We start from the raw sequence: 27,541 nt of genomic DNA, 5'->3' as shown, positions 1-27,541 counted from the left end.
GGGCTCCTGGGTGTTGTAGTTAGTTGAGTGTCTGACTCCTGATTTCGGCTCAGGTCGTGGTTGGGTGGTGGGATCCAGCTCCACGTGCAGCCCCCCACTGGGCTCTGTGCTTGGCAGGGAGTCTGTGTGGGGTTCTGTCTCCCTCTCCCTCTGCCCTTCCTGCTCGTCCTCTTTCTCTCTGTAAAATAAACACATATAAAAATGAAATAAAATAAAATCAGTGGGAAAAAAAGATCAGTTAGCTTTAAAATTTTTTACATAGGAAAAATAAAACCATGAAAACAACTGGAGGGCAGCGGGAGGGGGCAGTCATGTGACCTGGGAGGGAGGAAGGACTTATAAAGCCTAGAAGGAAACCCAGAAAACATAAAAGAGGAAAAAGTGATGGATTTGGTGACAACAATTCAAGCTTACGTATGGTTAAAACACCGTCAACACCAACGTGTTATTAAAAGCTCAGCTGTAAACTGGGAAAAACTACTTCCCCGAGGCCCCGTCACCAATTACGGACTGTGCCTGGCCCCTAGAGGTTTCTGAGTTTGCTTCCTGTGGCAAAAATCTTCTGTTCAAGTCTTTACCTTTGCTTTTCAAGCCCCTAATCTGAGAGATAGGAGCTCATGATAATTAGGGATGAAAACCCCCAAATGTAGCACATGAAGAATGGAGGGAGACACCCCTGTTGCTGTTAATGACGTCAGGTGCAGACCCAGAAGAATAAAAGTGTGTATACTGGGGCTCTCCCAAGGAACGTCCCATGCCTCAGTTTGTCCATCTGTACATGGGGCTGATGATGGAGCCTGCTCTGCCTGGTGGCCCGCAGCAGGGTCAGAATTAGAGAAACATTAGCTATGCATTTCGATGGGTGGCATATGGGTTTATGGATGACGGTGGTGGTCCCGGTGGGAATTTATTTTCTTCTGTGTCGATTTCTGTGATTCGCACTAGACAATGATGAGGATGACTATTATAATCAAGAAAATGTTACTTACACTTGGTTTTGTTTTTGTTTTTGTTTTTAAAGAGGTGACTCAGAGATGAACTGAATGTCTGGAAGAGAGTTCAAAGAAGGAAAAAACCAGGATGCTTGGGCTAGTTTGTAGTCTTTGGGAGTATGGTTCCCTCCCCGGATTCCTTATCCCAGGTGCATGTAGGGATGAGTAGGGTACCTGCCCCGTCTGCGGAGGTCTCCTCTATGAGGTGTCGGAGACAGAGGGGCCGGCAGCTTGATAGCGCACCAGGTAATGAGTGGCAGGATGCAGGGGAGTATAGAAAGTTACTACCTGAGTAACTAGGGAAGGTCGCCTAGAGGTGACATTTGAATTCACTCTTGAAGGGTGAGGAGGTGTTCCCAAGTAGGGGTGGGGGTGGGGAGGGAGGGTCCCGGAAGAGGAAACAGCATATGAAAACGCACACAGGCACAGGAGAGCATGGCCAAGTTGGGGAGAAGCAAGACATCCAAATGGATTCTTCCAGGAGTAGGGGAGCCGACGGGGCTAGAATGGTGGGGTGAGGGTTGTGAGGGTCTTCGAGGGGTTTTGATTCACCCTACGGTGAAACAAAGCCTGGGATTTATTGGTGCAGAGACACCTTTCGTTCATTCCATTTCCAAATATTTATTGACTGCCTCCTGTATTATTATCCCTTTTCCCAAGTGTTCTGTTGCTCCTGTAACAAACCGCCACAAACTTGGTGGCTTAAAGCGACACAGATTTATTATTTTACAGTTCTGGATGCCAGAAGTCTGAAATGGGTCTCCATGGGCTAAAGCCAGGCCGTGGGCAGGGTTCCGGAGGTATACAGGAGAATTCGTTTCCTTGCCTCCAGCTTCTGGAGGCTGCCTGAGTTTCTTGGTTCGTGCCTTCTTCCATGTTCAAAGCCAGCAACGCCCAGCAGAGTCTTTCTAATGAGGCGATCTCTCTGGTTCTGGACTCTTCTGTTACCCTCTTCCCCATTCGAGGCCACTCATAATTACACTGGGCCCACCCAGGGAATCCAGGATAATCGCCCCCATCTCAAGGTCCATTGATTAGCAACTTTAATTCCGTTCTCAACCTTAATTCCCCCCTGCGACGTGACATAACATATTCACCGGTCCCAGGGATTAAGACGTGAGATCTTTGGAAGCCGTAATTCTGTCTGCCACGCAGACCAGTCATGGGACGCTGTGGAAGAGGACCAACCAAGGACATGGATAGCAGAACGTGTGGATCACAGGGGGCCTTCGACACACACACCCTTAGATTTCCAGCTCGAGCCCCTTGGTTGGAGTTGATGGGAGAAACACTACCGCCTTGGCTCAGATGCCAGTGGAAAGTAAAGCTCAAGTTGGTTTTCTAGTCATTTCTATGGTCTGCTCACGATGCTTTGTTTCCATCTTCTTGTTTGCCAGCTACGCCAAGGTCCCCTCCAGAGTAAGATTCTCATGGTGCTGGGCATAGGGGTGGGGAGGTTTCGGTTTTGGGCAACTACACCACCACCATCTGGTGCTTTCTCATTACACCTGGCTTCTTAAAACCCAGGACAACTGGGAGAGTCCTAATGTGACATTGCTCTTCCCATCCCTCTCCCCCACCCCAGAGTGGGTAAATCTATCCTTTGTTCTGCACAGTGGACAAAACAAAATAGGACACAGAAAACAGGTGGTTTTTAAGGAACATCCAATGTTTGGGACAACTAAGGTGAGAGGGTTAGGGGGTGCCTGTTTCAAGGTGACAGGTCCTGGGTGTCTGATTTCTCATCCTCATGTCACCACTGGTCTCATGATGAGATGTGCCCTCCCGCCGAGGGACCAGAGGAATGTTTTCCACTCTTACCATCCATTTACGCCGGCTTCCAGCTGTATTTTCAACAGGAGGTTTCTGGTTGTGCAATAAGCATCTTAGGATGTAGAAACAGGTCAGGCAGCAGGTAAGGTCAGCTTAAGGTCATTTAAGCTGGTTGCAGGCAACTTCTGGGCTATTTGGTCCACACCAGAGCCCCAGCTATCAAAATAAAGAAATAAACAAATAAAAGTTTTTAGAGATTTTATGAAAAAATAAAAAAAAAGGTAGATTAAAAAAAAAAAAACTTTGATACACTCCTTTACCCCACTGCCAATACCCCAGATCCATAATCAAGACCTGTCGCTTTAGTTCCCTAAACGGCCCTAGTATCTGTCCTCTCTCCACCCTCCCTGTTACCACCTACTCCCAGATGCCACCATCCTACCTGGACTCCAGCAAGATCCTCCCAGCCAGTGGCTCCGCATCCTTTCTGCCCCTTCCCGACCTGTCGTGTTCACAGCAGCCTAAAGATCTTTTGAAAACACAAAGCTGCTTATGGACCTCCCCCTCCCCCAGTATAATGTTTTTCCACTGTTCTTAATCTAAGACTTCAGTCCTCACAGGGCCTGCAAGACCCTTTATGGTTGAGTTTCTTTCTCGCTTTCTTCTTCTCATTGCTCCACTCATGGAGGCCATCTGGGGGTGCACGCTCCACGCTTCCCGTCACGCCCCCCACTCCAGCGTGCATCTGCTGGCTTCCAGCTCCGGCTTGCTTTTTGCCTGAGTGCCTCCTCTGGTCTCTGAAACTGCTTGCCTACCTGTCTCCCACCCTCAGCGGCCCCCAGATAATGGCTGATGAGAGCGGGGTGTACATGCCCAGGATCGTCACCTGGGTGGATTGTTCTGAGGTGTGTGTGCCCCCAGTGTGTCCCAGCAGGATTAAACCCATGCCCCACAGTGATCCCCAGCTTGAGAGTTGTGATGATTAACTTCACGTGTCTATTATGGCCAGCCAGTGGTACCCAGTTATTCAATTAACTACCAATCGAAGTGTGGCTGTGAAGGTGTTTGGTAGATGTGATTAACAGTTGACTTTTTTTTTTTAAGATTTCATTTGTTTATTTATTTGAGAGAGAGAGAGACAGAGAAAGAGAGCACAGGTGGCAGTAGGGGCAGGGGGGAAGCAGACTCCCCACTGAGCAGCAAGCCCAACTTGGGGCTCGACCCTAGGACCCCGGGATCATGACCTGAGCAGATGCTTAACCAACTGAGCCACCCAGGTGCCCCAATCAGTTGACAGCCTAAAATGCAAAAACTGAGGTATCCCAAAAGAAATTCTGCCTCGAGCCCGCGGGAACTCCTGCCTGAGTCTCCAGCCTGCCAGCCCACCATACAGAGTTAGGACTCGCTAGCCCCATATTCGTGTGAGTTAATTCCTTCACATGAATATCTTTACATCTCTATCCATCTCTATCTATCTATCTATCTATCTATCTATCTATCTATCTATCTATCGTCTATCTGTCTATCATCTGTCATCTATCTCTCTCCTATGGGTTGTATTTATCTGGAGAATAAAAACCGATACAAGAGCGTACCTCGATTGGCTGCCTTCCCTCCTCTGTCTCATTTCCCCATTCCCCTACTCTTCCACCTCCCAAATAAACTACTTGCACCTGAATCCTCTTCCCAGGGTCTGCTTCTGAGGGCAATCACTCTAAGAACCTTCTTCAGTTTCCCGAAGGTGCCATGCAGGGTGACCAACCCATCCCAGTTTGCCCACGGGTTTCCCAGTATTAGTTATGAGGGTCCTGTGTCCCAGGAAGTACCTTCCCTCCTCCACCCATGCCCCCCATCCCTGGATAACTAGAATGCTTTGCCCATGAACTGTCCCACTCTCCAAACTGGAAATCTGGTGCCCACAACCCTCCCTCCCACCGACCCACTCAGCCTCTGATAAGCAGAATGGCCGGTCACCCCACGCCCTGGCTCCCATTGTGATGCCTTTGCACATGCTGTTCCCTCTGCCTGAAAAAACTTCCTCCACGTCTCTGGTTCATTTCTACCCATCATCCTTTCAGGTCTCCCGCACATGTCATCCCCCCAAGGAGACCTTCTCTGATGGCCACCCAGGCCAAATCTCCCTGTGGAGCTGCTCTGAGCACCACGAACTCCCTCACAGGTTTCCTATGGCATCACTTCACATTCATAGAAACAGCACTATCTTATCCACGTCGGTCTCATGCACTGGAGTGTGCACTCCCCTGGAGGAAGCTCTTACGTGAGGGGCAGTCCACTGTGGCCATAAGAGGGAACACAGGAGAGGCTTGGGAAAACAGATTTTATTCTGTCACAGTCCCAGAAAGAGCAGGCATGCCATGCCTCGAAAGGCTAAATGGGGAAGGCTCAGCATGGTCAGGAGACATAGGAGCAAGGGCAAGTCCGGCCAGGAGTGGCTAGTTTGAGTGGCCCTTAACTGTAGGCTTGATTCCTAGTTGCATGTATCTGGCCCTGGGGTGATTAAGGCCGAGGAATACTGCTTCCTGGGCTATATGGGCCGGATAGAGCAGATATGGCTTCAGATTCATTAGTTTGTATCTCAAAGGCATGCTTGGGGCTGAGCCCTTTGCTATGTCTAAGAATTGTCTAGCTCCACGAAGGGCAGTTATCCCCAGCCAGAAAGGCTTTCAAGATATCAAACCATTATAATATACCCCCCCAATATATATATATATATATATATATATATATATATATATGTAATTGATATTTGGCCCATGGTAGCCATGCAAAAAAATATGTGTTGAATGAATGAATTTCCAGGACAGTAAAAGGTCTAATCCATGTAACTTCCTTCCCGTGGCTCTCCTGTGAAGGGTATTGATGATCTGGGTGGAGAAATGGAATCAGAAGGAAATACATGGGAAAGACCTCAGGAGGCAGAGGGGAGAGAGACCAGGAGGACAAATTTTTCGAAAATTTTTGCTCTTATACAGGTGATATTTCAGATAAACAAAAGACAGAAATTACTCAATCTGAACAAGAGAGAGAAAACAGACTGGAAAAAAAAAATGGGCAGAGCTCCAGCACTTAAAGGAGAATTAACACCAATTCTACATAATCTCTTCCAAAAAGTAAAAGAGGAGGGAATGCTTCCCGATTATTTTATGAAGTTAGTATTACCCTGATACCAAAACCAGAGAGAGACAGCACAATGAAAGACAACTACCCCTCATGAATACAGATGCCAAAAGAATGCAACAAAAGACCAGCAAAAGACTTCAACAATATGTAAAAATAGATACACGCTATGAACAACTGGGGCTTGTTCCAGAGATGCAGTCCTGGTTCAATATTCAAAAATCCAAGTAACCTACCGTACAAACAGGTTGAAGAAGATTAAAAAATCACATGATTTGTGGAATTGATGTGGAAAAAGCATTTGCAAAATTCAACACCCATTCATGATTTTAAAAAAATCTCAGAAAACGAGGTATACAGGGGAAATTTCTTAACTCGATAAAAGACATCTATAAAAACCTACAGCTCTCATTAAACTTAATGGTGAAATGCTGAATGCTTTCCCCCTGAGACCAGGCAAAGATGTCAGAATCATCGCTGTTGTTCAACATAGTACGTTGTAGACAGTGCAATAGGGCAAGAAAAGGAAATAGATCTCTAAGGGTAACACAAGGGATTTTTGTGGTGATGGAAATGTTCTCTATCTTGGTGGTCAATATCCTAGTTGAGATAGTGTAATATAGTTTTGCAAGATATTACCATCAAGGGAAACCAGGGTTTCTCTGTCTCATTGATTACAACTACATGTGAATCTACAATGATTTCCAAGTTAAAATTTTAACTTAACTCTAAAAAATACTAGTACCTGGGTCCTAGCTCAGACCAGTGGAATTACAGTCTGTGGCTATGGGTCCTAGGCATCGACATTTTTTTTTTTTTAAGTTTCTCAGGTGATTCTAATATACAGCCAGGACTGAGAGCCACTGATTTAATGACACGTGATCAATATTTTTCTAGGTCAGATATTTCTATCCCATAATTTTTACTGGCAGCATTGCATTTCAGCATGTACCAGAGTTTGTCTAAACAATACCCTACTATTTGACAAATAGGTTGTTTCCAATGTATTGCTATTATAGATAAATATCCTTCTAGATTAATGTTTGGACACACCTATCATTTCCTTTACTAGCACATGAATGTGTTTAAGGCTTTCTGTCTATCTTGCTAAATTGCCACCCGGAAAGGTTGAACAATACCACTGGTTTATTGTGTATTTTTTCCCAAATACTTGACAATAAAAGGTGGCATCGTCCTTTAAAACCTATGCTAGATGAAAAATGTGTCTTTGATGCTTTAATTTACACTTTGGAGGTTGATTTTTTTTTCATATGTTTATAGTCTGCTTTGTGAATTACCTTTGTGAATTACTGGTTCACATACTTTCCCGGTTTTTCTATCAGAGTATGCCTCTTCTCCTATTTATAAGAGCTCTTACAGAGAGTAATGGAAAGATATTAACCCTTTTCTATCATTTATGCTGCAGGTATTTCCCCCAGTTTTTCAATAGCCACTTAATTGCAATAGTGGTACTTTTTCCCATGAGGAGGCTTGTAATTTTATGTAAACAAATCTATCAGTATTTCCCACAAATGTCCACATGGAAATTTTTTATGGCTTACTAGCAAAAATGTACAGGAAATCTTTTTTAACTAAGAAATTTTATTGAGAAGGATCAAGTTGTTGTTGTTTTTTTAAAGATTTAATTTATTTGACAGAGAGAAAGATAGCCAGTGAGAGAGGGAACACAACAGGGGGAGTGGGAGAGGAAGAAGCAGGCTTCCCAGCAGAGGAGCCCGATGTGGGGCTCGATCCCAGGACTCCAGGATCACGCCCTGAGCCGAAGGCAGATGCCTAACAACTGAGCCACCCAGGTGCCCCAAGATTTTTTTTTTTTAAGTACGCTCTACACCCAACGTGGGGCTTGAACTCACAACCCTGAGATCAAGAACAGTATGCTCTACTGACTGAGCCAGCCAGGTGCCCCTGAGAAGGATCAAATAATGCTTGATGGAGAATCAGTCCATCTTGCTAAATAGAACACAAGAATTGTCAAAACATCCCCACTGTACAAAGATATGCCAAACAAAACTCCAAAAGAATTCTTATTTCAGAGCAGTAAGGATGCAGATTTGACCAAGAATCCAAAATTCATCTGGAAGACCAAAAAGATAAGCATGGACTAGAACAGTCCAAAGAATAAAAGTTGTGAAAGGGGCTTTGCCCTCTAGTAAAAACCTATTATTAACGACAATAATTAAATGGTGCAGTATTAGCACAGAAATAAAAGTCAGAGTAAGAGAGCAGATGGCCCAGAAACAGACACAAGTAGATTTAGGGATTTATCCTACAATCAAGTTGATGTGAAGACTCAGACAACAAGAACATGGGGTATACACGCCACGGCATCTTATTCAGCCAGGAGAACGAAAGAAACCTGATCCAAGTTCCCACAGTTAGTAATGGGGGCAGCAGTCTTGCCCCGGAGTCTGTCCTTCCTACCACAGGAGGTGGTGTTGAGGCTGGCAGGTCTGTCGTCATCGGGGGGACACGTCTGGGCCCCTGCTCTTGGCCAGGCTGCAAAGCCTGGGAGAACTACAGGACGGCCAGAGCTTCGTGGCAGGCTGGCCCTGGAAGGTTCGTGACCTCCACTTATTAAACCCTTATGGCATATCAGGCATGGGCGCTAGGTGCCTTCCGGACATGACCTCGTTCCATGTTCACGCCCTTTGAGGAAGATTCTGTTAGTACCCATGTTCACCAGAGGAGGAAGAAGTTGAGGTTCAGAGGGATTAAGGAACTTGTCCAGAATCTCACGGTAGGAAGGGGTGGAACCAGGATAATCGTCCAGATCAGTTCTGCTAGAGCCCGAGTTTCCACACTGTTGCGGTCTTTTACGTTTTTCCTTCTCTTCCACCCCTGGTAAACATCTTGTGATCATTGTGGACTTGTTGTGTTTGGTAGGTTCTCTTGCATGAACTTTCTCCCCTTCTATGTTTACCCACGTTCGCAGGGTGATTTTACATGGGGGTCATAAACGGAATCGTGTTGTGCATTTTTAGTGCAGTCTTTTCTATTCTTATTTTCTTGGTGCACCCACCCTCTCTCATCCTCCTCTTCCCTCTGGCCCCTCCCTGGTAATCTATAAAAATCAGCTGTGTGACCTTCTAGAGTTTTCTTCATTCTTATATAATCCTTCTCTCTCTCTTTTCACATACACGTGCACACACACACACACCCCCTCACCCCACCACCCCGTTTCCAACGGCACCTCTACTTCCCTCATCCTGACTCTCCCGCCTTCCACTTACAAGGACTCTTGTGCTTACATTGAGCTCCCCCCCAGATAATCCAAGATAATCTTTCAAGTTAAGGTCCTTAACTGAATCACATCTCTAAAGTCCTTTTTGCCATGTAAGGTAATAGATTCTGGGAATTAGGATGTAGGCATCCTGGGGAGGGGGAGCCCTTATTCAGTCCACCACACAGAATAAACCGGTAAAAGATAACTCCCCTCTACCCAACTCCCAGGTCTCTACTCCCCACCCCTCTACCCCTGTCCTGTTTCCAGTTTTCTGATGTGTTTTGATTATTTTTTCGCAAATGTTTGCACAACATATACCCCTTTACATACCCCAATTTCTTTCTGCTAACAACATATCCTGGTGATTGTCCCTGTTGCCAGAGCCTCAGCATGCAACTGGGAGAGTTGAGAGTTATAAGACTGGAGAGGAAATCCAGTCCGGCAGAATGGGATGTGACAGCCACGAGGCAGACAGCAGGCATGAGAAAACCAGGCCGCGTCAGGGATTCTGACAGGTGGGTGGAGGCCCAGGCCTGGGAACAGTGGCAATACGGGGAATTCCAGGAGGCAGACTGGCTTCAGGGGCTGTGTCATCTGGGAGCCCCAGCTACGGGACTGGTCCAGAGGCGGGTCCGGGGTGTCGGGAGAGGAGCCTGGCAAGATGCAGGAGGAATCCCAGTCCTGGGCAAGTGACCAAAATAGGCATTCAGGAACAGAGAACTCAACAACCATAAAGCAATTCCACAAATATTTATTTAGTGGCTGCAACAAGCCAGGTGCGGAGCTGAATGGCAGCTTACACCGAGGACGAGACAGGCATGGGCCATCCCCATCTTCCCACAGCTCCTGGTTAGGTGAAGAGACGGCCAGGTGAGAGGCTGTTGCTTTTCACTCTGCTAAGTGCTGTGGTGGGAGGGAAAGAATTCTATGGCAGAATGGGGGTGGGGAGGGCAGAACAATTCACCCAACTGCATTTATCAGGCTAGGCTAACTGCGATAATAAACAACCCCTAAGTCTCAGTGACTCAGTACGATCAAGTTGATTTCTCACTCATGTTACAATTAAGTGCTGGTTGGGGAGAGGGCAGGTGGGGCTCTGCTCCACACAGTCATTCAGGGATCCAGGCTCCACTGCCCTCCCATGGGGTGTCAGAGTTCTCCATGGGGTCGCCTGCATCCACCTGGCAGAGGAGGAAAAGAAAGACTGAAGGGAGGAGGGTGACCTAGGAGGTTTTTATTGATTAGGATTTGAATAGGTGTTCAAGCCGTGGCCATGAGTCACAAGGCCCCACTGTCCGCACGGGAGCCTGGGAGATACAGTCCAGCAATGAGCCCAATAAGTAAGAACCCCCCAGTTGAGTGAACACATAGCATTCTGTGCTGCACCAGACTTGGGAAGATAGGGAAAACTCCTGCAGGGCTGGTTTTTAAGCTGATACCTGGCGGGATGTTACATAAGAGCTACAAGATGAAGGGAAGAAATGAAGGAGATGAAGGAGAAATTGAGAAGGGCTGTGTTGCAGACCAGTATCACTGTCAGCAAGAATGCAGAGCCTGGCCGGCTCAGTCAGAGGAGCATGAAACTCTTGATCTCAGGGTCGTGAGTTTGCGCCCCACACCGGGTGCAGAAATTATAAATAAATAAACAAACAAACTTTCGAAAGGAAGGAAGGCAGGCAGGCATAATTCTTATCTTCCTTTAAGAATGCATAGCATTGACAATCATGGCAGGTGGAAGGAAAGAAAGTTCTGCTTGTCTAGAGGGCAGAAGGCAAGCCATGGTGGGGCTGAACCAGGCAGGTCATCATAAGTAGGGTTAAGGAATTTACCCTAAGAGTAATCAAAGCCAGGGAAGGTTTCTCAACTGAGGATCAAGGTGGCATTCTAGAAAAATCTCTCTGGCTTCTGTGTGGAGAAGAGATTGGAAGGGGACCAGAAAAGATACCAGAAGAGCAGCGGTCTGAGGAAAGATGGCAATGTGAGCTACGGGAGTGGCTGTAGGAAGAAGGAGACGGTTCCAGACATGAGGAAGTGAGACTATTAGAATTCATGATGGATTAGCTGTGCAACTAAGCAGAAGACTGGAATTGAGGACAAGGGCTGGATTTGCATCTCGGACAAGTGAATGGTCAGTGATTCCATGATTCCATTTGCCCAAGAAGGGCAACCCTGGCTGTTTGGAGGGTTTCTAAACATTGGGCTTGTTGAATTTTCGTGCTTAGGGGACATGTACAGAGGGATCCCTTGCAGGCAATTATCATTGGGTCTTCAGGCCCAATGGAAGAAATGAGCACACTGCATCATGAAAATCAAGAAAAGAACTAGTTTCATGAAGGTGTGAGTGGTCCACAGGATAAAGGAAGAGCTGAAAACCATCCATCCGTCAGGGAAGTCAGTGACATTCACGACAGCAGACTGCAGAGGACTGATGAGAAGGTGGGGAGTGGGAGGCAGATGTGTGGGCAGCTCAGTCGGGGCATGGCTGAGGAGGGAAGGGATTCAGGACAGTGTCTGATGGGTCTTTGATATGTTAGCCAGCAGGTGTTCTTCATTTTGAGAAGGAAGGAAGGAAGACACCTTTCCTTGATTATCTTGGCCCTTTGTAAGTTCTTTGGAACTAAAACACTATTCTGGAGAAAAGAGTGGTGAACCCCAAATTCATTAATTTAACAAATAACTATTAAACACTTACTGTGTGACAGGCAAGCACCTGCTGGGGGTTAGGCAAACGGAATTACAGCGGTGTCCCCAGCGTCCCCAGATCCCTGTCCTACTGAACTTGCATTCTAATGGGGCAGTACTCCTAAGATCTGTTTCTACTCACAACACTTCTGACACCAAATGGACGGGAGTTTTTTCCCCTACATCAACCCATTTTCCAAGTCTCTGGACACCTGCTGGCTGTCCTATCATTTAACTCGACTTGGGCACTAGCTACCTGGAATTAGCACAGACCCCACAGGTTAAGGACTCAGTTCCACAAGACTGCCCCACTTCAGATGCCTGTCATAAGTGATGGGTGTCCACAGTGCCCACATTTCTGTCCAATTTGGCTACAAAGTTGGGGATTCCTACAACTATCTGTCAGGTTTGATAACATCCTGGAACAGCTCACAAAACTCAGGGAAACGTTTTATTTCCATTTCCTAGTTTTTTATAAAGGATACAACTCTGATTAGGGCAAGGCATTGGGGGAGAACACTCGGAGCTTCCACGTCCTCTCAGAATGTGCCACCCCCCCACCCCAGCATCTCTATGTGTTCACCAGCCCGGAAGCTCTCCAAACCCCATCTTTTGGGGGTTTTTATGGAGGTCCCATTATTTAGGCATGGTTGATTAAATCATTGGCCATTGAAGATTAATTCAATCCCCAGCCCTTGTCTCCTCCCACCAGGTGGAGGGAGGGAATAGGGCAGAGAGTTCCAATCCTCTAATTCCCTGGTTGGTTTCCCCTGGCAACCAGCCCTGTTTGCCCACCAAGAGTCACCTCATTAGCATAAACTCAGGTCTGGTTGGAAAAGGCTAATTATGAATAAGAAAAAACACTCTTCTCACCCCATCACACTGGAAATTCCAGTGATGGAGAAGACATAGGAGCAGGGTTGGGAAGAAAAATCTGGTGTTCAGTTTTGGGTGATTATTCATTTGATGATTATTAAACATCCATGCGAGGCTGTCAAGCAGACAGAGAAATGTGTGCTTAGATTTCAGGGAAGATGCTGGAGATATTTATTTGGGAGTCTTCAGCATATAGCTAGCTCATCTTTAGACTTGGGATTGGTTGATATATAAGTTTCTGCTTCCTGGAAGAAGAAGCCAGAAAAAGAAATTACATTGTTACAGGAAAGTAAACAATCTTACCTGTTTCCCATCCAAGCTTGTGGAATGAAGTTCATAACTTCTCCATTAGAACTGGTTGCGGTTCTCTAAACCCATCCAGGCATGACCGAGCTGGAGCCAAGCAGGGTTAGGCTTGCTGGGAGGGCGGAGGAAGGCTGCAGAGCTTCCAGCTCTCTCCAGGCCTTCTGTGTAGCACCTGGAAATCAACAGCCCACTTTGTATCTTCAATAATGATTTGTCTGTCATGCCTGCTAGCATTGTTTTCGCCCTGCTGAGACTTGTCAGTTGAAAAGCCAAAAAGAACGCATCTGGCTGTTAGAGGAGCAAAACATTGCCAAACTAAGGGTATTTAGAACAAGTTTTCCATTGTTGGGGGTCATGGGTAATCAACTACGTCATCAACAAATAATACTAACAACTAATAATTAAGCCCTTCCTATGTGCCCAGCACTCTGCTAAGAGCTTTGTATTCATCGTCGCATTCTAACATTAAACCTGGGAAGTATTATTATATCCCCAGTTTTACATATATAAATAAGCACAGAAAGGTTAAGTGATTTGCATGAGGTCACACAGCAAGTAAATCACGAAGGAGGAGGCAAACTCAAATGTGTCTGACTCCAAAGTCCTGTGCTTTGGAGGAATAAAAACAGGAAATATCAGAAGCCTCCCATTCCACCACTCTGCATGCAGTGGCTAGAGAAGGTATGCAGGTCTGGGTCCCACAACACCAGCCTCCTCACTGGCCCTTAGCCCAGTGACTGGCATATCACTGGTGTCCAGAGCTTGCTGAATGAATGAATGATTGAATGAACAAGCACACAAAAGAATGATTAGCATCACCACATTGCATCGTGCTTAGCAATCAGCAAGCCTGTCTCTCCAGCTAGGCTGTGAGCTACTGGACGGAACAGACACATTTGTACATATTTTAACAAACGGCGTCAAACCTACTGGGTGGAGTTTATATACAGTTAAAGCCCTGGACTCTGAAGGCAGCTCGCTCAGTTACCAACCATGCCCCCTCTTCTATACTCGCTGTGAAACCTTGAGCAACTTAGTCAACCTCTCCGTGCTTTTATTTCCTCCTCTGGAAAATGGGGAGATTAGTAATACCTATACCTTAAAGATATTTATCAAGATTAAACAAGACCTTGGTAATAGTAAGGTGCTCAATAAACATCAGATGTGTGTCTGAGATGCCAGACAGAAAGAAGTCCCTGGTTGTCCCCTGCTGGGGACAGGTACAGTTTGAACCCTGTAGCCTAGAGTAAGTAGCATTTCTGAAGGTGTATTATGTTCCAGGGACTGAGCTAAGCACCTTATATGCAGCATTGCATTTAATCCTTACAACAGGAATACAAGATGGGTACTATTATTATCCTGCACTCCTGATAAGGAAGACGGAGGCTGGGAGAGATTCAATTATTGGCGCAAGAGTCACAAAGCAAGTAAATGTAGATTAAGAAATTGGTATATGCTCCGTAAGGCTAGGAGCCAGGTCTATGGTACCGGAAAAACAGAAACGAACCAAGGCTTTCAATCAGAGGGAAGTTCACACAAGGAATGGATTACACAAATGAGCCAACAGCTGAGAAGCAAAGGAGGGGATGGTGCCTGTCTTCACAGCAGGGGCACGGGGAGCAGGTGGCGTCCCTCTCTGGGGCCACTGAAGAAGAGGCACTAAAACCACAGCAGGGGCTGCCAGGTGAGAGGCTAAGCCATAGAAGAGACTCACCGAACCTGGGAAGAGGGGAAAGGCCTAGCTCCTCCCTTTGTCCCACCATCCCGTCTCCTGCCAGTCCCTCCTTCTGCCTCAACGTAGCTGGAAGTCAGCTGGCCAGCTGGTGGTGGCACCTCGGAAATGTCATTTGCAAAAGATCAGGGAATGGATCTAAGATCAAACAGGTCGATGACCCGCATATTGTCTTGTTTGCCATTCGAACCGCAGCGCCTCGCATGGCGGTCGGCACATAGGAGACACTTCCTATATACGACGGAAAGACGGTAGGGAGGGGGGAAAGCGGATTGCTCTGAACCCGGAGGCAGCAACCTCAGATGCCTGCAGAATCCAGGCAGCTTACATAAAGGCATGGTGCAAACTGGTTATAGGATTATAGGATTGTGTCAAACCGGGGGGGCGTGCACACCCTTTCTAAATAAGACGGCCCTACAAGGCTGAAAGCTGGCACGCAGGGTCGGTGTTGCCAGATTGGCTGACTTTTCAGGAAAAACTGAAAATCCTCACCTGCCAGTTAAATGCACTTAGTAGATTTTTGTAAATGTCGGCAAAGAAATCAAATCCAGGTGAGCCTGGGACATCTCATTGGGCCAGAAAGGAAAGGGGAGCTTATCAAAAACTATTTAGGGTCATGGTCAAGTCAAGAGGACACAGGGCCAGCCTGCCAGGGCTCCCACTTGATTGAATTGGGTCATTTTTAAGCATCAAAAAGAAAGAATGAATGAGTGACCCTAGAATGGATCCCGGAACAGAAAAAGGACATTAGTGGAAAAACCGAAGCCTAAATAAAACTCTGGTGTTAGGATAATAGTAATGTATCGGGGCACCTGGGTGCCTCCGTCAATAGAGCATGTGACTCTTGATCTCGGGGCTGTGAGTCTGAGCCCCATGTTGGAAGCAGAGATTACTGAAAAAATAAAATCTTTTTTTTTTAAAAAGGTAACAGTAATATGTCAATATTGATTTCTCAGTTTTTTCAAAGGAACCATGTAACATTAAGATATTGTTAGGGTACCTGCATAAGAGCATATGGGAACTCTCTGTACTGTCTCTGCAACTTTTCTATAAATCTAAAATTATTCCACAACTCAAATTTATTTAAAAAAAATAATGAACGCAACTGAATGAAACACCTTGATGGTCTTTTCAAAGATCACTGAGTTCATGATACTGAGAGAGAACAAGAAAGAATTTGTTAGGTGGCTGTTAGATCAAATCTTTACTCTGAAAAACAGGTATTAAAGGGGAAGAAAAATTTTTTTAAGTGGGCTCCACACCCAATACGGGGCTTTAACTCACAGCCTGAGATCAAGACCTGAGATCAAAAGTTGAAAGCTCCACTGACAGAGCCACCCAGGTGCCCCTGAAGGGAAAGACTTTATTCTGCCCTAGTCAGTGAGGGGAGGAAGCTCTTCTTGACAGAATGATGCCTCCTCATAAATGATGAAGGGAGAATAGCACTAGAGTTTTATAACCGCGGATGAAATAATTGACTCAGGCAACATTATCATTAGATGCTGAAACCATGAGGTGAAAGGTTCAAGGAAGGCTGAATAGTCACGTGGTGCCAAATCCTCGGCCCACAGAGCTCTTACTGGTTACAAGTGAAGAAATAACTTTACAATGCAGGGATCGGCTTTTCACCGCCTGAACCCACTAATCAATCTTAGCTTCGCTAATGCGACAGCTGGTGACTCTGAGCCTTCTGGGGTGATGCAACAGGACACACACAGCACCACCTAGGAAGAATTCTTGCCAAAAATGTCTGGCCAAAATCTGATCAGATCTTTAGATCTAGCTTCTAGTGTACTGGAAATACAGGAGCAAGAGGGTCAAGTTAAGTACATCGCAAGAAAGCAATCAGACAAAGCCAAGAAGGGAGGGCGTTCTACCAGTAAGACAATGGACTTCGTTTCTCCAACAAGTCAATGACCTGGAAAAAAGGGAGGAGGAGAGAGAGGAGCGGCGATTCTAGGCTTAAGGAGACTTATGAGATATGGTCAGACATAATTTGTGGACTTTCATTGGGCCTGGTTTGAATCAAGTGTAAAAGACATTTGGGGGAAATGTGGATATGGAGGGATTCGACGAGAGCACAGATTTGGGGTTTGTTTTGTTAGGTGTTACAGTGGTATCGTGGCTCAGTAAAGAAGGGTGTGATTTTTTTTAAAGGACGCATATTGAAATATTCAGGGATGAAATGGCATGTTGACTATAAATACTTTAAAATACTTCAGCCAAAAAAGAAAAAGGAGATAAAGCCAATATGGCAGAATGTTCACAGTTGCTTTATCTAAGTGACGTATATAAGGATGCTCATTATATGAATCTCTCTGCTTTTCTGTATGTTTGAAATTATTCACAATAAAGAACAAAAGACAAGTGTAGGCTGAACAAGCATTCATTTATCTCACAAATATTTATTGAGCACCTACTATGTAACAAGCACTGATCTAGGCATTGGGGCTATAGTGATTGAAAAATGTTTTAAGTCCTTGCTTGCCTTCCTGGGATTATATCCAGTTGGAGAAGAAAGACAATCAAGAAATCAAGCAGGCAAACTATAACGTATGTCAAAGTAGAATGTATGACAAGTTCTACAGAGAAAAACAAGGGCAAGAAAATAAGGACAAGAAGAACATCGATATTGGGTAGATATCACTATTTTATGTGGGATAATCTAGAAGACCTGTCTGAGGGGTTGACATTTGAGCAGAGACCTAAAAGAACTGAGAAAGAGAGCCACTGGGGTACCTGGTCGAGGAGCAAAGGTTTAAAAGCCGTAGTAATAGCAAGTACATAGGCCCTAAGGTAGGAGCACGCTTCGGGGTATTCAGGAAGCAACAAGGAGGCCAATGAGCGTCACGTGGAATGAAAAGAGCGAGAATAGTAGGAGATGAGCTCAGAGAAGTAGTGACGAGGAAGGAGGGTCGAAATAATGGGGAAACTTACAGGCCATTCCAGCTCTTACTCTGAGCAAGATGGAAAACATGGAAGGAGGGACATGACTGGACTTAGGGGTTTTATTTTTTTTTTTTATGGAACATCTAAACATACAAAAGTAGAGAGAATAGTATATGAACACTCATATACCCATCACACAGTTTCATCACTGATTCATGCTGAGTCATCCATATCTTCCTCTCCACCCGAATAGATTATTTTGAAGTAAATCCCCGACATCTTGTAATTTCATTTGTACATATATATATATATAAGTATATATATATATATCTTTAAAACATAAGGTTCCTTTTAGAAAACCCACAACAAAACCATCATCACACCTAAAAAAATGAGCAATAAATCCTGAATTTTGTAAACTATCTGGCGTTCAATTGTCCCAACTGTCTTACCAATAATTTTCATAGAGTTTATATGAATCAGCATCCAAATAAGAATAAAGAATCACAATTGTTAAAAGAACTCTTGAATCTATTTTACTCTCTAGGATTCTCCTTCTTCGGTTTCACTTTTATTGAGATACAACGACATACAGCACTGTGTAAGTTTAAAGTGTAATCACAGCACAGCGATTGACTTATATAAATCGTGAAATACTTACCACAGTAAATTAGTTAACATCCATCACCTCATATAGACAGATACCGAAAGAAAGAAAGAAAGAAAGAAAGAAAGAAAGAAAGAAAGAAAAAAAGAAAGAAAGAAAGAAAGAAAGTTTTTATTTTCTTGTGATAAGAACTTTTAAGATTTACTCTCTTAGCACCTTTTAAATATACCTATGGCAGTGATAACTATAATCATCACATTGTACATTACATCTCTGGTATTTCTTTATCTTATAATTGGAAGTTTGTACCTTATGACTACCTTCCTCTATTTCCCCTACCCTCCACCCCCTGCCTTGTAATCACAAATCTGATCTCTTTTTCTAGGAGTTTGTTTTATTTTTGTTTGTTTTTAGATTCCACATATAAGTGAAATCATACAGTTTTTGTCTTTCTCTGTCTGACTTATTTACTTAGCCTAATGCTCTCAAAGTCCATCCATGTTGTTGCAAATGGCAGGATTTCCTTCTTTTTTCACAGCTGAATAATATTCCATTGCACAACTTCTTTATCCATTCATCTGTCAATGGACACTTAGGTTGTTTTCATGTCCTGGCTACTGAAAATGATGCTTCTATGAACATAGGGGTGCAGATGTCCCTTTGATATAATGATTTCATTTCCTTTGGATTTATACCCAGTAGTGAAATTTCTGGATCACATGGTAGTTCTACTTTTAATTTTTTGAGGATCCAGGATTCTCCTTCAAATCTATTTTTCTGTTTTATTTTTCTATTGAAAAAACTGGGTCATTTGTCCTGTAGAGTTTCCTACCATCTGAATTTCGTTGCTTATATCCCCATGGTACTATTTAACATGTTCCTCTGGATTTTTTCATAAATTGGTAGTTATATCCAGAGACCTGATCAGATTCAAATTTACTTTTTTGGGGGGGAGGGGGCAAAATTATTTCATTGATAATGTTGGGCACTTTTGCTAGAAGATGCGTAATGTTTGATTGCCCCTCGTGTCATTATATAAGCAACCAAAAATGATTTTTGCCTACATCTATTAATTCTTTAGAAGTGTCAAAGTGTTGACATTTCATTTTTTCCTTCTTTCATTAGCTGGAATATATATATATTCACATACCTATTCATATATATATATATGTATATATTCATATACATATATATATATGAAAAGTTTCCTACATCAGCTATTTGATTACCCTGCATAGGACAGGCAGAATACATGCCTGGCTCTTTCCCTTTATAAATTTTCAAAATAATGAATTAATTCCCTAGTCCATTCCTTCTCTATTGCCGGGTAACAAATTGCCAACATAGTGGCTTAAAACAATGCACATTTATTATCTCACGGTTTCCGTGGCTGAGGAATCCCAGCCTGGTTAGCTGGGTCCTCTGCTGCAGTCTCTCACCAGACTGTAATCAAGATGTTGGTGGGTTCTGTGGTCTCACAGAAAGTCTTGACTGGTGTAAAGATTTGGTTCTGAGCTCACGGACTTGGTTGGGGAGGGGATTACACAAGGGTGTTAACACTAAGAGGCGACCTGTGGGGGCCACCCTACGGTTGTCCTGCCACACCCAGCATCCTCCAGAGGTGACTGCTGAGTTTCTTTTGTTTGCTTAGTATGACCTGGATTACTTAAATCTTTTTTTTTTTTTTAAGTAGGCTCCACGCCCAACATGGGACTTGAACTCGTGACCCTGAGGTTAAGAGTCTCATGCTCTACTGACTTAGCCAGCCAGGCGCCCCAGTATGACCTCGATTATTAAAGCATAAAAGGATTATTCCTTGCTGCTATGTGGAAACTACAGGGCAGGGGAGCATGCCATAGGAATCCCCACAGCTTCATCGTTTGCTACCCCAATATTAAATAATATGTTTTAAACATCATAATGAGACAGAGACTGTGAGAACAAGCCCCAAGTGAAAAACATTACGCACCTGGAGCACTTTCTGTTGGCTGTTATTGTAAAACCGCATCTCCGACGGAGCAGAACCAGGATGCGGCCATGATGCGGCCCCGTGGCCAAGCGGGACTTAAAACAAGGGACCCTGGCTCCAAAAAGCACCAACGAGCTGCCTGACTTACCTGCCAATATCGACCAATCAAGAACGAGGCCCTTCCAACCAATCAGGACAAGGCTCTTCCAACCAATCAGAAGGAGGCATTCCCCCCCTTCCCCTCATTAGCATATTGGCGGGGAGTGGGATTCTGAGCGGGAACTTTCTCTAAATAAGCGGGGACTCCATGCTGTTGGTGCTGCGTCTTCTTCCAGCTGGAGCCCCAGTAAAGCCTGTGTCTTTGATTTTGGGGTCTGGTCTCGTTTCCGTCATTGTGGGGTCCCCAAATCTGACTCCAGTAACAGTACTATGTAAGAGTAGACATTTGGCTGCTGCCATTTTATTGTTGTTGAAATGGTTATTGTTCCATATGTGATTAAACTCTTAATTTTTAAGGCTACATAATTGCTGACTTTTTAAAAGCTGCCCGGCCTGTTGCCGCCTGTGGCCCCACACTAGCCAGAAGCGTTTTGTCTGTCAGTAGACTGAACCAAATGAAGGTCTCCTGTATTCTTTCCCAGCATGAACTGTGAGTTCAGGCCACTTCAGTAGCAATTAAGTAGCTTCAAAAGTGAATCTGACTCATTAAACACTCAGTTGTCTGAGAGGACTTGGTCCTAAATTGAACCCGCCTCTCCTATTCTTTTTTTTATTTTTTTAAAAAAGATTTTCTTTATTTATTTGTCAGGGAGAAGGCACAAGCAGGGAGAGCTGTGGGCAGAGGGAGTGGCAGGCAGAGGGAGAAGGGGGCTCCCCGCTGAGCAAGGAGCCCTATGCGGGACTCCATCCCAGGACCCTGGGATCATGACCTGAGCCACAGACAGATGCTTAACCCACCCCCTGAGCCACCTAGGCGTACCTCCTATCCTTTTTTTTTTTTTAAGTGTAAACAATGTTTATTAGGGTTTTTCAAGTTTTTATTTATTTTTTAGGGCTTTTCAAGTTTTTAATTACATGAGTGACATATGAAATACTTTTTTAAAGATTTACTTACTTTATAGAGAGAAAGCGGAAGCAGGAACAGCAGGGAGAGGGGGAGAGAACCTCAAGCAGACTCTGTACCACGACCCCCCCTCCAGAGCCCAACCCAGGACTTGATCCCATGACCCCAAGGTCACTACCTGAGCTGAAACCAAGAGTCGGATCCTCAACCGACTGCGCCACTCAGTAGCAGTGTTTCCTCCCTTTCATTCTAGAGGTAATCATGATGTACTGTATGGTGACTAACATAATATAATTAAAAAAATATTATTAAAAAAAAACAAACATTTCGGCATGTATTCTTGTAGAACTTTGTCTTGCATTTACATAAACATATACGTACTTGTTAAAATGAATTCTGTTGTTTTATATGGTTTCTATGTAAATAATGTTATATTTCAGGCAGTGTTCTGCAACTTGCTTCAATATCTTCAAAAGTGAGTGTGTCTGGGGAGGACAGGCACAGGACAGGGAATATAATCAATGATACTGGAATAGCATTGTATGGTGACAGACGGTAGTGGTGAGCACAGCATAACGTATATGGTTTTCAAATCGCTATATTGTACACCTGAAACTAATGTAACGTGTGTCAATTACACTTCAATAAAAAAAATAATCATTAAAAAAATAAAAGAGCATATAACAAAAAAAAGTGACTCTGACTCATTAAACACCCAATTGTTGGGGAAGACTTGGTCCTAAATTCTCTCACACCCAGCACATTATGTCAGCTACTCCTGAAAAATACACCCAGAACTTAACTACTTCTCACTACCTCCATGTCACTCACCCTAGTCCTTGCTTCAGCTCTTGCCTTCCTATGATCCATTCTCGACAATTCTTATAGAGTGAGTCTTTTCAAATTCTGGTCAGATACAGCCAAAATTACCAAGCAAGGTACTTGAGCAGATATTTGTACACCCATGTTCATTGTAGCATTATTCACAATAGCCAAAAGGTGGAAACAATCCAAATGTCCATTAGCAGATGAATGGATAAGCAAAATATGTCATATATACATACAATGGAATATTACTCAGTCTTCAGAAGGAAGAAAGTTCTGGAGCACCTGAGTGGCTCAGTTGGTTAAGTGGCCAACTCTTGATTTTGGCTCAGGTCATGATCTCAGGGTCGTGGGATCAAGCCCCATGTCAGGCTCCATGCTCAGTGGCAGTCTGCTTCTCTCTCCCTTTGCTTCTCCCATGCTCTCTCACTCTCTCTCTAAGGTAAATAAATAAAATATTTTTTAAGAAAAGGAAGAAAGTTCTGTCACGTGCTACAGCATGGATGAACCTTGAAGACATTATGTTATGTGAAATAAGCCAGACATAAAAGCACACATAGTGTATGATCCCACACACATGAGGTACTTTGAGTGGTCACATTCATAGAGAGAGTAGAATATTGCTTACCAGGGCTGGAGGGACAGGGGCCTGGCTCATTATTGTTTAATAGGTATTGTTTCATGGGTACATTATTGTTTAATGAGTTTCAGTTTTGGAAGATGAAAATATTCTGGAGGTGGGTAGTGATAACGGTCAAGCAACAACATGAACGTTCTTGGTGTCACTGAACTGTACACTTAAAAATGCTTAAAGTGGCAAATTTCATGTACATATATTTTATCACAGTGAAAAAAAATACGTTAAAAATTTTTCACTTAAGTTATATCACCCCGAGCTCTCCAAAGGCCCTCCACCTCAACGATTCAAGACTGAAGTCCCTACACTGGCCCTCCTCCATGTTTTGTCCCCCCTCCTAGCTTCCTCAAAGCCCCTCTTCTCCTAGTTCACTTCCACTGCAGACTGACCTCCTTACTGCTCCTCAGACACATCAGGCTTTTTCTCTGCCTCAGGGCCATTGCACTTACTGTTCCTTCTGCCTGATACATTCTCCCAGATATCTGCAGGGTTAGCTCCCTCACTTCCTGTAGGCTAACCATCCTATTTAAAATTCAACCTCCATCCACTCTCCTTTGGCCTGCATTTTTCTCTCCAGAGCAGTTATTACCATGTAGAAAAAAACTTTATCTTATTTATTGTCTGTCTTCCCTCACTAGCATGTAAGAGTATTAGAGTGTTTTCAAGTCTCCAAACAACCTGACCTTTCTCAGGATTCCTGGATGCAACTGAAAACCTCAATGGCAAAGTTGTGAAGTTTGTTCCCAGATCTTCTTCCTTAGGTCAAGGCCTCCCGGGAGCTGATTAAATTTTTTCTCTGGGCCAGTACAGAGAGAAAAATGGAAAAGTATGTGCTCCAAGCGACCAGGTGAGCCCTGAGCGCCAGTCTGGCTGTGCCCCGTGGGATCTGGTCTCTGTGGTTAGATTTCTGGGAACTAAATGAAAACTGCCAGGCTTGGCAGTGACCAGAGGCTTTTGAGGCTGGATGGAGGGCGAGGCCAAGCAGGGACAGCCGCACTCATATGCCCACAGGGCAGAGACAAGTGGGCAGGCTGGCTGTGCCAACATTGGGCACCATGGGAGTGGTTCCACGGGGAACCAGGGCCCATTCGACTGCCATGCAGCTGCCGGTGGCCCAGGCCAAGCAGCAATGGAAGACCTGTGCCACCAGTCCTCCTGACTGCTTATTTTCCTGAGAATCAGGAAGTTGATTTTTATGTGCTATTTCCTGACTTTTAAACATTGGCTCAAAATTGTTTTAACGCCATGTGGTCTGACAAAACATGTTTGAAAACTGGATCTCCCCCATTCCCCACACACCCCAGTCTAGGACTACCAGTTCACAACTCCACAGTTTAGCAAAAGGTATGAGAACATGGACTTTGGTTGCAGAGGGGCCTGGTTTTTCCACAGTTTGGACAAATTCCTCAACATCTGCAAATCTGTTTCTTTATCTGTAAAATGGGAACGAAAATAGAACCTATTTCATAAGATGGTTTGGGAGGATGAAGGAAACTTAGCCTACATATGCCTGGCAGGTTGTACCACAGTTCAATAATGCTGGTTACAGTAATTGGGTTGGGGGGACAGAGGGCCTGGGGGAATATTGGGGAGAGATAGAGGAACAACAAAAAGGACAGCATGGTGTCAGCTGTGTGTTGTGGTCAGAGGCAGGGGGGCACCGAAGCATGCTATGGCCTGTGGGAAAGAGACTGGAGATCCAGAGACTCACCTTTGATCCATGGCTTCTGATAAAGATTATGCCAACCAAGTCAGAGCTCCTGTGCTCAGGGCCTCCAGACCTGCAGGTGGCGCTGCACCTCTTAGAAGCTCTCTGTCTCAGAGGGTGATACAAGTCCCAAGCCGCCACTTGGCATTCTGTACTTAAATATGGTGCTTGTCTGTTTGAGCCCAACTGTAGGACTTTACATCTGTGCTTGTCTTAGCTTATCTTCTTAGCTTGGGGCTAGACATTCCAGACTGTCAGGATTCAGTAAAAAAGATGTATTAACTGTCCCTCCTGGTACCTTTTGTAGTTTGGAAAACATTTTCACCAGAATCAGCAGTCTTTTGGTTGCGAGTAACAGAAACCCCAACCCAAGACGGCTTGAGAAAAAAAGGGAAATCTATAGCTTCAGGCACGTGCAATGTCCAAGGGTAGGGCTAGCTTCAGGTTATGTTTGATGTGGGTCACAAGATGAAACTTGATGTGGGTCACATGATGGACCTAGATGACCTGTCATCTTTCCAGCTGGGATTCATTCTTCTTCAGCCTCTTCACAGCAGCAACCCCACATCTGAACAACTCAGAAGCCAGTGGTCCTCCAAAGGAAAAGTCCCCATATAGATTTTCATTGGCTATGGTTAATCTGACTTGGGTCATGTTTCCTCCCATGAATCAATCAACATCCCAAGAGGAATATAATGTGCTGATCACTGGGCTGGGGTTATATCAATCCCCAACGGGGTGGTGATGAATGAAATGAACATCTCAAAATATCTCAAAATACAGACTAGGGATGAGGAAGGGGTGATGACCCTAGAGTTAAATCAGGTGCAGCTGCCTGAAGTAGAAGGAGTGGATGATCAGTGCCTCACTCCTTCTGAAAAGAAAAAAAAAATTACCTTATTTTTTATGCAAAGTATTGTTTAAATAGTGGTTATAAAGCACAACATCTAACACCCCATTGATCACCAGGGCTGGCTTGACTGATCTTGGATCACCTTTCCTATCTTATCATCTCCTAGAAGTGCATTAACCTGATTAAAGAAAGCAGAAAGACTGTTCTCCCACAATAGTATATAAATATTTTATATAATGGGGGGTATTGGTACTTAGAGACCTCCCAAACCAGTGATGAATCCATCCAGACATGAATTCATCTAACTGTGCCATAATTCAGCCCACAGGTCTTCAACTAGAAAAAAGTTGTGTGTGGGGGCGCCTGGGTGGCTCAGTCATTAAGCGTCTGCCTTCGGCTCAGGGCGTGATCCCGGCATTCTGGGATCGAGCCCCACATCGGGTTCCTCCGCTGGGAGCCTGCCTCTTCCTCTCCCACTCCCCCTGCTTGTGTTCCCTCTCTCACTGGCTTTCTCTCTCTGTCAAATAAATATATAAAATCTTTTAAAAAGACAGGAAAAGAAAAGAAAAAAGGGTGTGTGTGTGTTTTTTAATTTGGCCAAGTGATCCACAGTTCTAAACACCTGGCAAAAGCCCATGTAGACATTCTCTGACATCCTTAAGACCAGAGCTCCAATCAAGAAAGGGAAAGAAGCAAGTTCAGTCTTCACAAATTCAAGGCAACTCTGAGAGCATAACTCTCTTTGTCCACAATTGCTTATAATACATATCTTAAAATTGGTTAGCCTAACATCAACCAGTCCATAGTTCTTAGACACCCCCAATGCCATCTCCTCCCACACTGGACATCATGACTCAGACGAACACATGTCATCTGTACAAAGCCGCCCACAGCAATACAGTCCTGGAGAAGACACACTGGCCAGGAAGAAGAAACTGGCCAGGAAAACCCAGGGTGTGAACCAAAAGAAAAACCCTCCCAAATGACCTGGATTGGGTTGAACCATATGAAATTGCCATTTTGTAGGTCAAAGAAAGTAAAATATTAACAATTTCATATGGTCACAACTGAATATACTAGGGCAATGGTTTTCAAAGTGTGGTCCCCTGACATATAGGTTTGGGGCAAAGACCCTGTCAAGAGAAACATGAGGTTGAAATTATTTTCATCATAATGCTAAGGTGTTATTTGCCTTTTTCTCCATGTTGACATTTGCATGGACAAAAAGCTGTGTTTGACAAAAGCATTGGTGGGTAAAATTATGTGAAACTATATTTCCTTCATTTATTTCAACTAAAAAACATAATGCAACAGAACAAACCAGAATCCAGCTGTCCTTTATTAATCCAGATATTAAAAGAGATTTGCAAAACTGTTAACCGATGCCATTCTCCCCACTAATATTTTTTTTTGTTATGGAAAATATTTTTCATAAGGGCATTTTAATTATGTTCACATGTAGTGGGTTTAGTATCTTTATATTTCAATGATTAAAATATTTTTTAAGTATCTGTTTTAATTTCTAATGGGGTAAGTATCAATAGATGTAAACTTTGTGAGCAAAAACTCTCTGGGGTCTTCAATAATTTTTAAAAGTGTGAAGGATTCCTGAGACCAAAATCTTTGAAAATTCCTATATGAGGATAATTTCAGAAAAACATGCATGAAACGAAGTGGAAACAATCAGCATAATAAGAAAACACATACAACTGTGGAGAGAGCACCGAGTTCAGAGACCACAGTATTTGTAAGAGAGACCAATTTTTTAATACAGCAAAGTACAAAGAATAATGAACCAATCACCCAGGGTCTCACCACCCATAACTAAAAGTTAACATTTTGTACTATTTGCTTTCAGTCTTTAAAAAAAAATTAATTAAACTTCCCAGCTCAAGGAGAATTCCTTTGGTCCCCATTCCATTTCTGAACTCTAAGGGAACCACTATCATGAATTCCAGTGGTTTTCTTCCAGTATATACAGTTATAAATTCCTTACAGTATTTTTTAAAATTTACTTGAAATAACTCAGACAGTACACATTAATCTGTGGCAGCTAAGTGCGCAGGCTCTGGGTTAAGACTGTCTGGGTTCAGCTCTGATGCTTCCTACTCGTGTGACCTCGAGCACTTACTGTACCTGTCTGTACCACTTTCCTCGTCTGTAAAACAGGGATGATACGGGTACCTACCCCATGAGGTTTTTGCGAGTTTTCATAGAAGTGCCTGGAACCACACCTGGCACAGAATT

At 44.1% G+C, this 27,541-nt stretch overlaps 1 long non-coding RNA gene across 1 annotated transcript; it reads right to left on the bottom strand.

The window, feature by feature from the left end:
• Positions 1-9,882: 9,882 nt before the first annotated feature.
• Positions 9,883-25,309, bottom strand: LOC103668862. Its single transcript, XR_005836033.1, has 3 exons — positions 24,445-25,309; positions 13,009-13,183; positions 9,883-10,050 (listed from the first exon to the last, which is right to left on the bottom strand). It is a non-coding gene; the product is annotated as an uncharacterized LOC103668862 (long non-coding RNA).
• Between the last annotated feature and the right edge of the window lie 2,232 nt (positions 25,310-27,541).

This window comes from Ursus maritimus, unplaced genomic scaffold (assembly GCF_017311325.1).
Source record: "Ursus maritimus isolate PB19 unplaced genomic scaffold, ASM1731132v1 scaffold_2, whole genome shotgun sequence".
NCBI lineage: Eukaryota > Metazoa > Chordata > Mammalia > Carnivora > Ursidae > Ursus > Ursus maritimus.
The sequence above is the reverse complement of the archived record's forward strand: the minus strand, read 5'-3'. Positions and strand labels throughout refer to the sequence as shown.